The following is a 12,996-nucleotide window of genomic DNA, read 5'->3' on the forward strand; positions in this document are numbered from 1 at the left end:
AAATAACCAAAGAAACTCTGGATTAAGGAAATGAACAAATGCACTGATGTTGATACAAGCTAGGGTTCTTGATGGGAGAAGGGAAGTTCTGGAATATAGAAATGGAAAGGCAGAGAAAAGAATCTTGTGAGAATTGGAGGTGTCAATATGAAGACGTATTCATAGTATATTTATATATTTCGCAGAAATGGCCAAGCCGCAGTGGCACCACCCAGATCTTGATTTCTAAATATTTCCCAGTGAAGGGAACCAGAAACACTTGGATAAATGGCTGATTATAGGGATGACTCAGGAAGGTACCAGATCAGTCTGGAACATCTTGTTGGACCAGAAAGTAAGGAAATGCTTTTTTTTTTTAAAAAAAACAAAAAACAAAAAAACCCACAGGACCCAGCTTGAGGGAAATTTCACTGGCCAAATCAGGGATCATTTGAATGTCAAAATAGGTGAGGAGAGCAATAGGTTATAGCCGTTAAATAAAAGAGGAATACTTAAATTTATATGTATAATAAATGGATAAATATTTAAATAAAATGGAAGAGAGGAAAGGACTTGTCTTTACAGTTAATCAATGTGGAAGGAGTAGTAGAATTGAAAAATTATTTTGTAATTGTCATGGTATTGATTGGTTCAGGCAAAAATCATCCAACAGTTCTAACTCCAAGGGGACAGCTTGATGCGGAGTAAGATCTTTTTATGGTTTTAACATGTCTTCTCACAGATTGCTGATTATTTGCAAGAGGGAAAGAGGTTTTATATAGCAGAGAAAGCTGACGACACCTTAATCAAGTGATCAAAGTAAGTATCAGTGAAAGGCAGATAGGTACCAAATGCCTCTGGATATGTTACCCTAAGAAGGATCGAGAATCACTTGTGTAGTATTTTGGCTGGAACAGTCCTAAACTGAGGAATATTTTGTGCTTATATTCTTGAAAATGTCAGTGTCACAAAAGAGAAAGGCCAAGAAACTGCTCTAGATTACAGGAGACTAAAGTGATTGACAACTAAATGTAATATATGATCCTGAGTCGATCCTGTTACTGAAGAGGGTAAAAAATGCCCTAAAGAACATTATTGGGATAAGTGACAAAATTGCAATTATGGCCTGCACTTTAAAGTATTGCAGCAATGTTATATTTATTGAATTTGATGACTGTGCTGTGGTTATCTTTATATTAGAGAATATTCTTCTCAGGAAATTTACACTTTAAATATTGAGGTGTAAAAGAGCGTGATATATGCAACTTACCCACAAGTGGTTCAGAATAATACATTTATTTATATATTTTTATATCGATGTGTAATACATATACACATAAACATACCCATGAGAGTGAGAAGAGAGAGAATGAAAGTTAATGAAAAAATGTTAAAAATTGGTGAATCTAGGGTAATAGGCAGGCATTCTCTATACTGTTCTTATAACTTTTCAGTAAGTTTGAAATTATTTTAAAATACAAAGTTAACACTTGTAAGTTAAAAGTAAAATAAAAAATTTTTCTAAATGGTTGCAAATATGTGTATACTGGCTAAAGACAAGCTTATATTTTAAGGCATGTGTGAAAGTTAAATTGTGAAAGGATAGGTATACTGGATCTACATTCCAAAGTATGAGCAAACAGGAGGTGGCAGCACTTGGAGCTTGAAAGATTATAACACCTCTGGCATGGCTGTTGAGGATGGAAGGGGGAAGGAGGAAAAGAACCAGGCTGTGAGAGCAGTGGTGGGTTTCTTTATGTCGCTGGGGTTTGTAGTCAGTGCTTCTTTGGCAGCAGTGAGATGAGGATTTCTGTGGTAGGGCTGGGCAAGTGGCAGCCAGACTACTTACCCTGGGAGAGCCCTGGATCTATGGTTCCTGGGCAAGGCTGGTGCATTGCGCCTGAGACTAGCTGCTCTGAAAACCGATGCAGGGCTTTAGCTTCTCACCCACCATGAAGGCAGCAGAATACAGTGGTTGGAGTGCTCTTCTGGAGTAACACAGACCTGAGTTGTCTTGGCTTCAGTACTTAGCATCTGTGACCTTGGCGGGGTGATATTTACTGCCTAGGCTTCAGTTATTTTTCACATTTAAAATGGGAATAATAATAATGCCTGTCTTATAAAGAGGTTGTAAGAATTTAAAAAGTTATGTGTAAAGTGCATTGCTGTTGTTAACTGTGCAGCAGGGCCCTAGAAAACCTTTATTTCTCCATTCAGCCAACTGATTACTCATTTTGTTTTCAGATCATAAATGTTAATGTGTTCTATACCATGATTGAAAATGTATGTGTTGGCCGGGCGCGGTGGCTCAAGCCTGTAATCCCAGCACTTTGGGAGGCTGAGACGGGCGGATCACGAGGTCAGGAGATCGAGACCATCCTGGCTAACACGGTGAAACCCCGTCTCTACTAAAATACAAAAAACTAGCCGGGCGAGGTGGCGGGTGCCTGTAGTCCCAGCTACTCCGGAGGCTGAGGCAGGAGAATGGCGTAAACCCGGGAGGCGGAGCTTGCAGTGAGCTGAGATCCGGCCACTGCACTCCAGCCTGGGCGACAGAGCGAGACTCCGTCTCAATAAAAAAAAAAAAAAAAAGAAAATGTATGTGTTAGTATTGTAGTAATACTGTCTTTCGGATCCCTTTCCTCAAAATATTTACAAATGTATGGTATTTTATTCTGACCTCATGTGGTACATATAATGCATATAATTTGATTTTCCTGTTATAAAAAGTCACTTTTACTTAGAAATTGTCAGGTACCAAAGGTTATACAACTAGTTTAGTGACAGGTTTGGGGCTGGGATCCAGGTTTTCTCACTTGGCTTGCAATAAACCTTCTCAGTCAGGTTGTGAAGAAAGAGTAACTGGAAATTGCACAAGATAGTAAAGTAGAAGCAACATTTCAGTAATGTCTAAAGTTCATCCTTGATTGTTTTCTGGCATTCAGGATTTTTTCTTCTTAATTTTCAAAGCATCCATTAGTTCTTGTTTTGTAGTAACTTTTTTTCTTACCACAACAATGGTATATATTTTAGGAAAAATGAAAATAATTTTTTAAATTGCCCTTAAGTTATTACTTTAAATAACTTGAGTATATGCTGCTAGTCTTTTATATGTAAACACAATATCTACAGAATTTGTTTCTTTGACTTTTATTTTTGGTTCAGGAGTACGTGTGTATGTTTGTTACATGAGTAAATTGTGTGTCACCAGGGTTTTGTGTGTGAATATTCATGTCACCCAAATAGTAAGCACAGTAGGTGATAGTCGTTTAATCTTTACCCCCCTCTTGCGCTCCTCCCTCTAGTAGTCTGCAGTGTTTGTTCTCAACTTTGTGTCTATATACACTCAGTGTTTAGCTCTCACTTATAAGTGAGAACATGTGGTATTTGGTTTTCTGTTCCTGTGTTAATTCGCTTAGGATGATGACTTCCAGCTGCATCTATGTTGCTGCAAAGGACACGATTTTGTTCTTTTTATGACTGTGTAGTGTTCCATGGTGTATATGCATCACATTTTCTTTACCCATTCCACTGTTGATGGACATCTAGGTTAATTTTATGTCTTTGTTCTCGTGAATAGTATTACGATAAAACGTACATGTGTCTTTTTGGTAGATTAGTTCATCTTCCTTTGGGTATATACCCAGTAATGGAATTGCTGGGTCAAATGGTAGTTCTGTCTTAAGTTCTTTGAGAAATCTCCAAACTGCTCTCCACAGTGGCTAAACTAATTTATATTCTCACGAACAATGTGTAAATATTCCCCTTTCTCTGTAATCTCACGAACACCTTTTTTTTGTTTGTTTGTTTTGTTTTTTTTGGAGACAGAGTCTTGCTCTGTCCCCCAGGCTGAAGTGCAGTGTTGTGATCTCAGTCCACTGCAACCTCCGCCTCCAGGTTCAAGTGATTCTCATGCCTCAGCCTCCCGAGTAGCTGGGATTGCAGGTGCCTGCCACCACGGCTGGCAGATGTTTCTATTTTTAGTAGAAACGGGGTTTCACCATGTTGGCCAGGCTGGTCTTGAACTCTGGACCTCAGGTAATCTGCCCTTCTTGGCCTCCCAAAGCTCTGGGATTACAGGCGTGAGCGACTGCACCCGGCCAACCTCACCAACATCTATCTACAGAATATTTAAAAACAAAACTAGAATTACATTTTTTCTACCCACAACAATACATTGTGAACATTTATTGTACAGTGTTTAGCCTTTTTAATGACTACAGCACTGTATGGACAGGCCATCTTTGTAGGCTTTTATATTATTCCCCTGCCATATATTCACTCTTTTGATTGTGTTGGGGTGAACATCTTTATTTGTATATTTTTTTCTTAATTTTTATAAAATTTTTTCTTAATTTTCATAATTTTTTTTTCTTAGACTAAATTCTTGAAAGTAGAATGGATTTTCAGGGGAGCCGAAATTCATTTCTTTTGAAATACTAAGTTTTAAATGTTGCCCAAATTGTTTAAAACTTTACATCTGCAGGATGATTTGGGGCCCTTCATTTGCAACAGTAGTAAGTGTTTCTGTTCCTTGGGGCTGAGTTTGCTGTTTTCATTTTACATTTTGTCCCTTTAATGTTGTCGATATGCCCAAGACTCCCAATGCTTATTTTTAGCCCTGATGTATGAGTTTTATGCCTAGTTTCCTGTTTGACATTTTCACTTGTCCATGACCATCTCAAGTTTAATATGTCCAAAATTAAATCCTTAAGTTCCACTCTTAAAAAAGTAGTGGATCCTTAAAGATTTTCTTTTGATAGAGATGCCTGTTTATTTCTTGAAAGAGTTCAGTTGTTGCTTGTACATAATCATTTTTATTCAAAAAATCATTTGCTAGTTTAAAAAATTTTTAATGTGTAGTTGATTGGCCAGGGTCATCAAAATTGGGTGTTCTGATGAACTCAATGATTGACGTTAATAAGGACTCAGTTTAAAAGTAAAGTTTACCCCTGTTTAAAGTCTATGCACTTAAAATATTTATTTACTTAAGCAACAAGGTTCTTTAAAACAGTAAACAAAATTGAGTTTAAAAGACTGTGAACATTTGTGATCAGTATTAGTACTGAATTGGTCTGAATATGAGTGCTAGATTCTATGATACCTTTTAAATTAAGACAGTAGAGCCCATATTGGGAATGTTTTAAAATCTGGTTCCTGATTTTTTAAAACATGACAGATTTTTTTCAGTTACCCGAGTATTCAGTTTAAAGTAATTTTTTCCTGCATGCCTGTTGCCTGAATAACAGATATAGGACTTGTGATTTAATTAGAGAGATTCTTTTTTTTCCCTCCTAGGAAAAGATAATATTGGTTTATGTGAGAAATGCCCATCTGTGTTTTCTAAAGGTAGGTTTTAAATGTCGCCATTTTGAGTAAAACTCCTTCAGCTTTACCATATGGAAAAATCACTACATGCATGATTTAAAAAGTTAGTGGTTAGCTTGAATTAATAAAATCTGACTCTTGGAATTATTTGGAAGATATATGCATTTTTTTCAGTATTTGAATATTTTGAAATTGTAAATTTTTTGAAATTGTTTGAAATTTGTAAAACATACTTAACATAGAATTTACCACTTTAACTCTTTTAAAGTATATAGGTTAGTGGTATTAAATAAATACACATTGCTGTACAGCCATCACCACCATCCTTCTTTAGGATGTTTTCATCTTCTCAAACTGAAACTCTGTACTCATTACACAGTGACATCCTACTCTTGACCCTCCCTGAAACCCCAGCAACTGACTACCGTTCTACTTTATGTCTCTGTGAATTTGACTACTTTAGGTGCTTCATACCAATGGACTCATTAGCAGATTGGTCCTTTCGTGATTGATTTATTTCCCTTACCTAATGTCTTCAGGGTTCATCTCTATTGTAGCATGTGACAGGATTTCCTTCTTTTTTAATGCTGATTAATACTCCATTATATGTATGTACCACATTTTGTTTATTCTCCCACAGATGGACATTCAGGTTGCTTCCACCTTTTGACTATTGTGAATAATGTTTCTATGAACATTGTTGTACAGATATCTGAGTTCTGCTTTAAGTTTTTTTGATTTTTTATCTAAAAGTGGAATTCTTGGATCAGCTGGAAATTCTATATTTATTTTTCTGAGCAAACGCCATACTGTTTTCCATAGCAGCTGTACTATTTTACTTTCCCAAGAACAGTGCACAAGTGTTCCAGTTTTCCACACCCATGCTAGTGCTTGCTGTTTTGTTTCTCAATAGCTATTCAAATGGATGTGAAATGGCATCTCATTGTGGTTTTGACTTGCATTTCCTAATGATTAGTGATGTTGAGCATCTTTTCATATGCTTATTGAACATTGGTTTGTCTTCGGTGAAATGTCTATTCAAGTCCTTTGCCCATTTTTGAATTGGGTTATGTTTTTGTTGCTTTTGAGTTTTAAAATATATTCTGGATATTAATCTTGTATCAAATATATGGTCTGCATTTTTTTTTTTTTTTTTAATTGAGACAGAGTTTTGCTCTTGTTGCCCAGGCTGGAGTGCAATGGTGCGATCTTGGCTCACTGCAACCTCTGCTTCCTGGGTTCAGGCCTCTCAAGTAGCTGGGATTACTGCCTCAGCCTCCCAAGTAGCTGGGATTACAGGCATGCACCACCAACCCGGCTAATTTTTTGTATGTAATAGAGATGGAGTTTCACTATGTTGGTTAGGCTGGCCTTGAACTCCTGACCTCAGGTGATCCACCCACCTCGACCTCCCAAATTGCTGGGATTACAGGCATGAGCCACTGCGCCCGGCCATGATCTGCAATTATTATCTTTCATTTGGGGTTGCTGTTTTTCTCCGTTGATGCACAGAAGTTTTAATTTTGATAAAATCTAGTTTGTTTATTTTGTTGTTACTGATTGTGCTTTTGGTGTTGTGACTGAGAAAGTATTGCCAAATCTAACATCTTGAAACTTTTGCTGTATGTTTTCTTTCTAAGAGTTTATAGTTTTAGCAGTTGGGTTTAAATCTTTGATCCATTTTGATTTCATTTTTGTATGTGGTGTTAGATAAACATCCAACTTTATTCTTTTCCAGGTAGTTACCCCATTTAACCAGCACCGTTTGTTGAAAAGACTGTCCCCCATTGAATGGTCTTAGCATCCTTTTTGAAAATCATTTGACCATATATGAGGGCTTATTTCTCGGTTCTCTATTCTATTCCACTGGTCTTTTTGTCTGTCTTTATGCCAGGACAACACTGTTTTGATTACTGTAGCATTATAGTAAATTTTGAAACCAGGAAGTGTGAGTCCTTCAACTTTGTTCTTTTTCAAGATTATTTTGGCTCTTTGGAGTCCCTTGAGTTTTCATATGAGTTTTAGGGTGACCTTTTCTGTTTCTGCAAAAATATCATTGGGATTTAATAGAGATTGCATTGAGTTTGTAGATCCCTTTGGGCAGTATTGATATCTTAATAACATGATCTTGCAATCTATGAATATAAGACATCTTTCCATTTGTTTATGTCTTTATTTTTTTGTCAAGTGTTTTTTAGTTTTTAGCGTGCAAGCTTTTCACCTTCACCCCCTTGTTTCATTTTCTAAGTTCAGACGATACCCGACTTAGAGTGGTTTGATTTATGATTTTTCGACTTTACACTGTTGTGAAAACAATATGCATTCAGCAGAAACTGTACTTCATTACAGTATTAATTACATGAGGTGGTCAACGCTTTATTATAAAATAGCTTTGTATTAGATGGTTTTGCTCAACTAGACTAATGTAAGTGTTCTGAGCACGTTTAAGATAGGATAGGCTAAACTGTGATGTTTGGTAGGTTAGGTGTATTAAATGCATTTTTGACTTAGGATATTTTCAGTTTATGGTGGGTTTATAGGGATTTAACCCCATCATAAATCAAGTAGCATCTGTATTCTCTTTGTTTCCATTGTAAATTGAATTTTCTTATTTCATATTGTTCATTTTTAATATATAGAACTGCAGCTGGTTTGTGTGTTGATTTTGTATTTTGCTACTTTACTAAATTTATTAGTTCTACCATTTCTTTTGTGGACTCTTTAGAGTTTTCTACATGTAAGATCATGCTTGCTCATGAAAGGATTCTAGGGGACAAAAGAGATCATGTCATCTTAAAACAGAGATATTTGACTTCTTTTTTTCTAATTTGGATGCCTTTATTTCTTTTTCTTGTCTAATTGCTCTAACTGGAACTTCCATTACAGTGTTGAATAGAAGTGGTGAAAGTGGTCTTCCATATCTCATCCCTGCTTAGAGGAAAGGCTTTCAGTCTTTGATCATTGAATATGATGTTAGCTGTGGAAGTTTTATATATAGTATTTATTATGATGAAGTAGTTTCCTTCTTTTCCTAGTTTGGTTGAGTGTTCTTATCATAAAAGAGTGTTGTATTTTGTCAAATCCTTTTTCAGTACTAATTCAGATGATCATGGTTTTTTTCCCCCTTTATTCTCTTATGTGGTTGGTGTGTCACATTGATTTTAGTATGTTGAAACATCCTTGCGTTGCAGGAAGAAATCCTACTTGATCACCATTATAATCCTTTTAGTATTCGGTAGAATTCAGTTTGCTAGTATTTTATTGAGGGTTTTGTGTCTATTCATAGGGTATATTGGTCTATAGTTTTCTTGTTGTATCTTTGGTTTTGGTATTAGGGCAACGTTGACCTCATAGAATGATTTAGAAAATGTTCCTCCCTCTTCAGTTTTTTGGAAGAGTTTGAGGAGGATTCGTGTTAGTTCTTTAATTGTTTGGTAGAATTCATCAATGAAGCCATTGGGTCTAGAGCTTTTCTTTGTCAGGAGGTTTTTAATTACCAATTCAATCTCCTTACTAGTTATTGCTCTAGTCAACTCTTTTTCTATTTCTTTGCAATTCAGTCTTGGTAGTTCTAGAAACCTTTTGTGTTTCTAGGAATTTGTCCATTTTATCTAGGTTATCCCAGCTGTTGGTATATAGCTGTTTATAGTACCCTCTTACAGTCTCATTTATTTCTATAGAGTAAGTTGTAACACCCCCACTTTCATTTCTGATTTTAGTAATTTGAGTCTTCTCTTTTTCTTCCTAGTCAGTCTAGCTAAAGGTTTGTCAATTTTGTTAATCATTTTGAAGAGTCAACTTTTGGCTTTGTTGATTTTTTTTTCTGTTGTTTTTCTGTTCTCTATTTCATTTATCTCTGCTCTCAAATTATTTCCTGCTTTCTGCTAGCTTTGAGTTTTTCTTTGGGGGAAAATCACAGCATCTTAATTTTTATGGCTTTATATGGTATGTGTGTCTTTTAGCTTTATCATTCAAGATTGTCTTGGCTATTCTTTCACCTCTGTATTTCCAAATGAATTTTAGAATCAGCTTATCAGTTTCCACATACAACAAGAGAGAGCTTGCTGATATGTTGATAGGGTTTGCATTTAGTCTGTACATTAATTTGGGGAGAATTAACATCTTTATAAAATTGAAACTTCTGAAATTCTGCAAATATAGGTTTGCTTATTATTTTGTACATTTTAAATTTCTCTCAGGATCAAGACAAGCAAAGTCATCTGAAGATGACTGATGAATATTGGAGATGTAAGCAGAGAGAATATGGCATAAAATAATCAACAAGGAATTGGGAAATGGAAAGTTTCTGGAAATGGAAGATTGTAGTATGAAGGGAATATTTGAGGTTTAAGGTTCATGACCTTCATGAACTTAAAGTGAGATTAATTGGCTTGATTAGCATGCTATTTTTTTTCATCTAACCATATTTAGCTACATGGAAGCTGGTCTTCAGGGGTCAGGTTTTGCAACAAAATGGAGGCAAGGTTTTGGAGCCAAAAGGAGGTGAGGGTGTGAAAATTAAACTGGTTAAGGAGGATAGTAAGGAACATGAAGTGGGTTAGGGCCAGTGAAAAAGTGGGAGTTGGAGACCAGCCTGGCCAACATGGTGAAACCCTGCCTCTACTAAAAATACAAAAATTAGCTGAACTTGATGGTGGGTCCCTGTGGTCCCAGCTACTCGGGAGGCTGTGGCAGGAGAATCACTTGAACCTAGGAGGTAGAGGTTGCAGTGAGCCGATATCACGCCACTGTACTCCAGCCTGGGTGACAGAGCGAGACTCTATCTCAAAAAAAAAAAAAAATTGACTTGCTATAATTGTAGGCTTGACTTAGTTTTTTTGGTGTTGGCTTTATATATAAGCATACCCTGTTTCTTAGCTGAAGTTTATTTAGGAAAAGTATATTTTTACATTGCAAAACTCAGTAGTCTAACAAACTGGTGTATGGGAAAAGTCACAAATTATATTCCAAGTATAGTTTGTAGAATATTAGAATCATGTTCAGGCATTTTGAAGCATGTAAAGGGAATGTGCATCTCTGATGTTGCTGGCAATAAGCAAGACATTATAATATTAGAGGCCTTTGAGTCGTTGTCTTCCGTGTGTGTTTGTCCTGAACATTTTTCTAATCGCCTTTCGTATTTAGCCCTTATTTTTGCTTAGATTTGTAGAATGCACAAAAAAGTTGAGGAAGTGTTAAATTGCGGAGAAGGGAAAAAAGCCGTGAGAAAGTAACTGCATATGAAGTCATGTAGTAAGCATTTTACATCCCTTAGCCATGGTAATTTACTATAAATGGGCATTTTTTTGTGTGTTGAATTTTAAAAGAGAGATGATTGGGGAGTATGGTTGATGTGTAACATATTATAATTTTTCCCTACTTGAAATAATGGGAAATAAATTTCTGGTTATGGTTTTCACGCAGAGTATCTGATTTTCAGGAGCAGATTCCTAACTGTAAGTGTTGTTAAGTACACTCAAATTTAGAATCGATACGTCTTCCTGGTGAATTGAACTTTTATTGTTTTGAAGTATCCTATATCTATCCATGCAATCCATGTATATGTATCTAGTGTCTACCTCCTGCATTCAAGTTTACTATGATAGCCACACAACTTTCTTTTGGTTTGTGTTTTACATGGTGTGTCTTTCACTATGCTTTTACTTTTTTTCTGTATCCCCATATTTAAGATGTGTCCTCTGTAATCATCATATAATTAGGGTTTGTTTTTTTAATCGACTTCTATTATCTTCTTTTAAAAATTGGAGGTTTAGTTTAATCATATTTAATGTCATTACTTACATATTTGGATTTAATCTGTCATCTCCCTGTTTGCTATTTGTCTTTCCTTTCTTGCCTTCTTTTGGGTTATTTATTAATCCATTTTTTCCCCTCCTCTTAACTATTTGTACTTTTACTGTTCTTGCCATGGTTACTCCATAGATTACCACATGCGTCCTTGACTTATTGAAGTCTAAAGTAAATGAGTGTTTTTTCCACTTCCTAATCAATGAAAGGATTTTAGAACACTTTTATTTCATTTTGCTATCCTCCCCTATTATGTACTATTACTGTTATGTATTGTAACATTTGAAGTCCCACAAAGTATTATTTTTTAGTCAGTATTCCTTTGGAATTATTCACTTAACCTTGCCTCACCCCTGTTCATTGCACTTCATTTTTTGTGCATATCCAAGCTGCATTTAGGGTTCTTTTTTCTTTCTACTTGAAAAAGTCTCTTCATTATTTCCTGACAACAAACTGTTTGCCTTAAAGTTGCCTCTCTATTTTGCCTTCATTTCAGAAGGATTTTTTTTTTTCTGTCAGATACAAAATTTTAGTTTGGCATTTCCCCACCAGCACTTTGAAGACATCATTTCATTGTCTTCTGGCTTTTATTATTTGGGAAAGTCAGCCAGTTATAACTCTTATTGTTGCCTCTTAAAGTTAATCTTTTAAATTTTTTCTGACTGCTTGTAAGATCTCTCCGTCTGGCCGGACGCGGTGGCTCACGCCTGTAATCCCAGCACTTTGGGAGGCTGAGGTGGGTGGATCATGAGGTCAGGAGATTGAGACTATCCTGGTTTTAGGAATAACACTCAGAATCCTAAGGAAATTGAACACTCTAACAAAGGGTTCTTAGCAAAGCAATTTTATTTCTGCGCAGAGGGGGGCTTCCTTGGCCAGTCGCCATGAGAGCACACCTGAACAAAGGGGCATGAGAGCCTTTATTCCTGACGCAAGACCTGCCCCCGTACCCTTTCCCCATTGGCTGGGGTGGGGTTGTACAATCTGAACTAATCCCGGTTGGCTAAACATTTGATTTTTTTTAGGTAAGATGGGCACGTAAAAGAAAGTGGAGGGGAAAGGGGAAGGGTTGTCTGTAATGACCTTGAAAGTTAGTCCTCTTTCCAAATCAGGAAAGGAATGTGAGCTGGTACTGATAATGCCTGCTACTGTGGCATGCCTGGGCATCTCACAAAGGCAAAAAGGAGAAAAAGGGGAAAAGGCTTCGGGGGGGTACTATGAATTAAAGAATAAAAGACTGAACGTGTTATTTGAAGAGAAACCTCATCGTATCCCACACTGGCTAACTCCGAGAAACCCTGTCTCTACTAACAATACAAAAAATTAGCCGGGCGTGGTGACAGGCGCCTGTAGTCCCAGCAACTTGGGAGACTGAGATAGGAGAATTGCTTGAACCTGGGAAGCAAACGTTGCAGTGAGCCAAGATCACGCCACTGCACTCCAGCCTGGGTGACAGAGCGAGTCTCTGTCTAAAAAAAAAAAAAAAAAAAACTATGGGGATGGGGACCTCCTTCTCTCTCCCCCACTCTTGCCCCTGTCCCTCTGTTCTCCCTCCCCTCTTTCTTTCCTTCTTCCCCTCTCCCCTTTGATGTGCCTAAGTGTGGTTTTCTTTGTATTTATTTTGCTTGAGGATTGATAGAGCTTCTTGAATCTGTGGCTTGATGTCTCATTGGTCAGTTTTGAAAGTTCCTAGCTATTATGTCTTCAGGTATTTTTTTCTTGCTTATATGTTTTCTCCTCCCCTCTGAGACTCCAGTTACATGTATTTTGTATCAGTTTTCCATGTGCTGTAATTTCTCAGTCTTGTCTATATTTCTCATTCTCTTTTTGTGCTTCAGTCTAGGTGTTTTCTTCTTTCCTATCTTCTGGGTTGATTCTTTC

The 12,996-nt window shown here is 36.7% G+C and overlaps 1 protein-coding gene across 7 annotated transcripts in view; it reads left to right on the top strand.

The window, feature by feature from the left end:
* Positions 1-317: 317 nt before the first annotated feature.
* The window catches only part of MEF2A (myocyte enhancer factor 2A), a 98,855-nt gene continuing 86,176 nt past the window's right edge, over positions 318-12,996 (top strand). For 2 of the 7 annotated variants that reach the window (XM_017886894.1, XM_017886888.1), the window contains exon 1: positions 739-798. The gene's annotated coding sequence lies outside the window, so the exon portion shown is untranslated. Of the gene's footprint in view, positions 335-738; positions 799-12,996 lie in introns of those variants that run through there. The other 5 variants (XM_017886891.1, XM_017886890.1, XM_017886889.1 and 2 more) reach the window with 4 other exon arrangements.

The sequence above is a fragment of the Rhinopithecus bieti genome, unplaced genomic scaffold (genome assembly GCF_001698545.2).
Source record: "Rhinopithecus bieti isolate Rb0 unplaced genomic scaffold, ASM169854v2 scaffold_15821, whole genome shotgun sequence".
NCBI classification, from domain to species: Eukaryota; Metazoa; Chordata; class Mammalia; order Primates; family Cercopithecidae; genus Rhinopithecus; species Rhinopithecus bieti.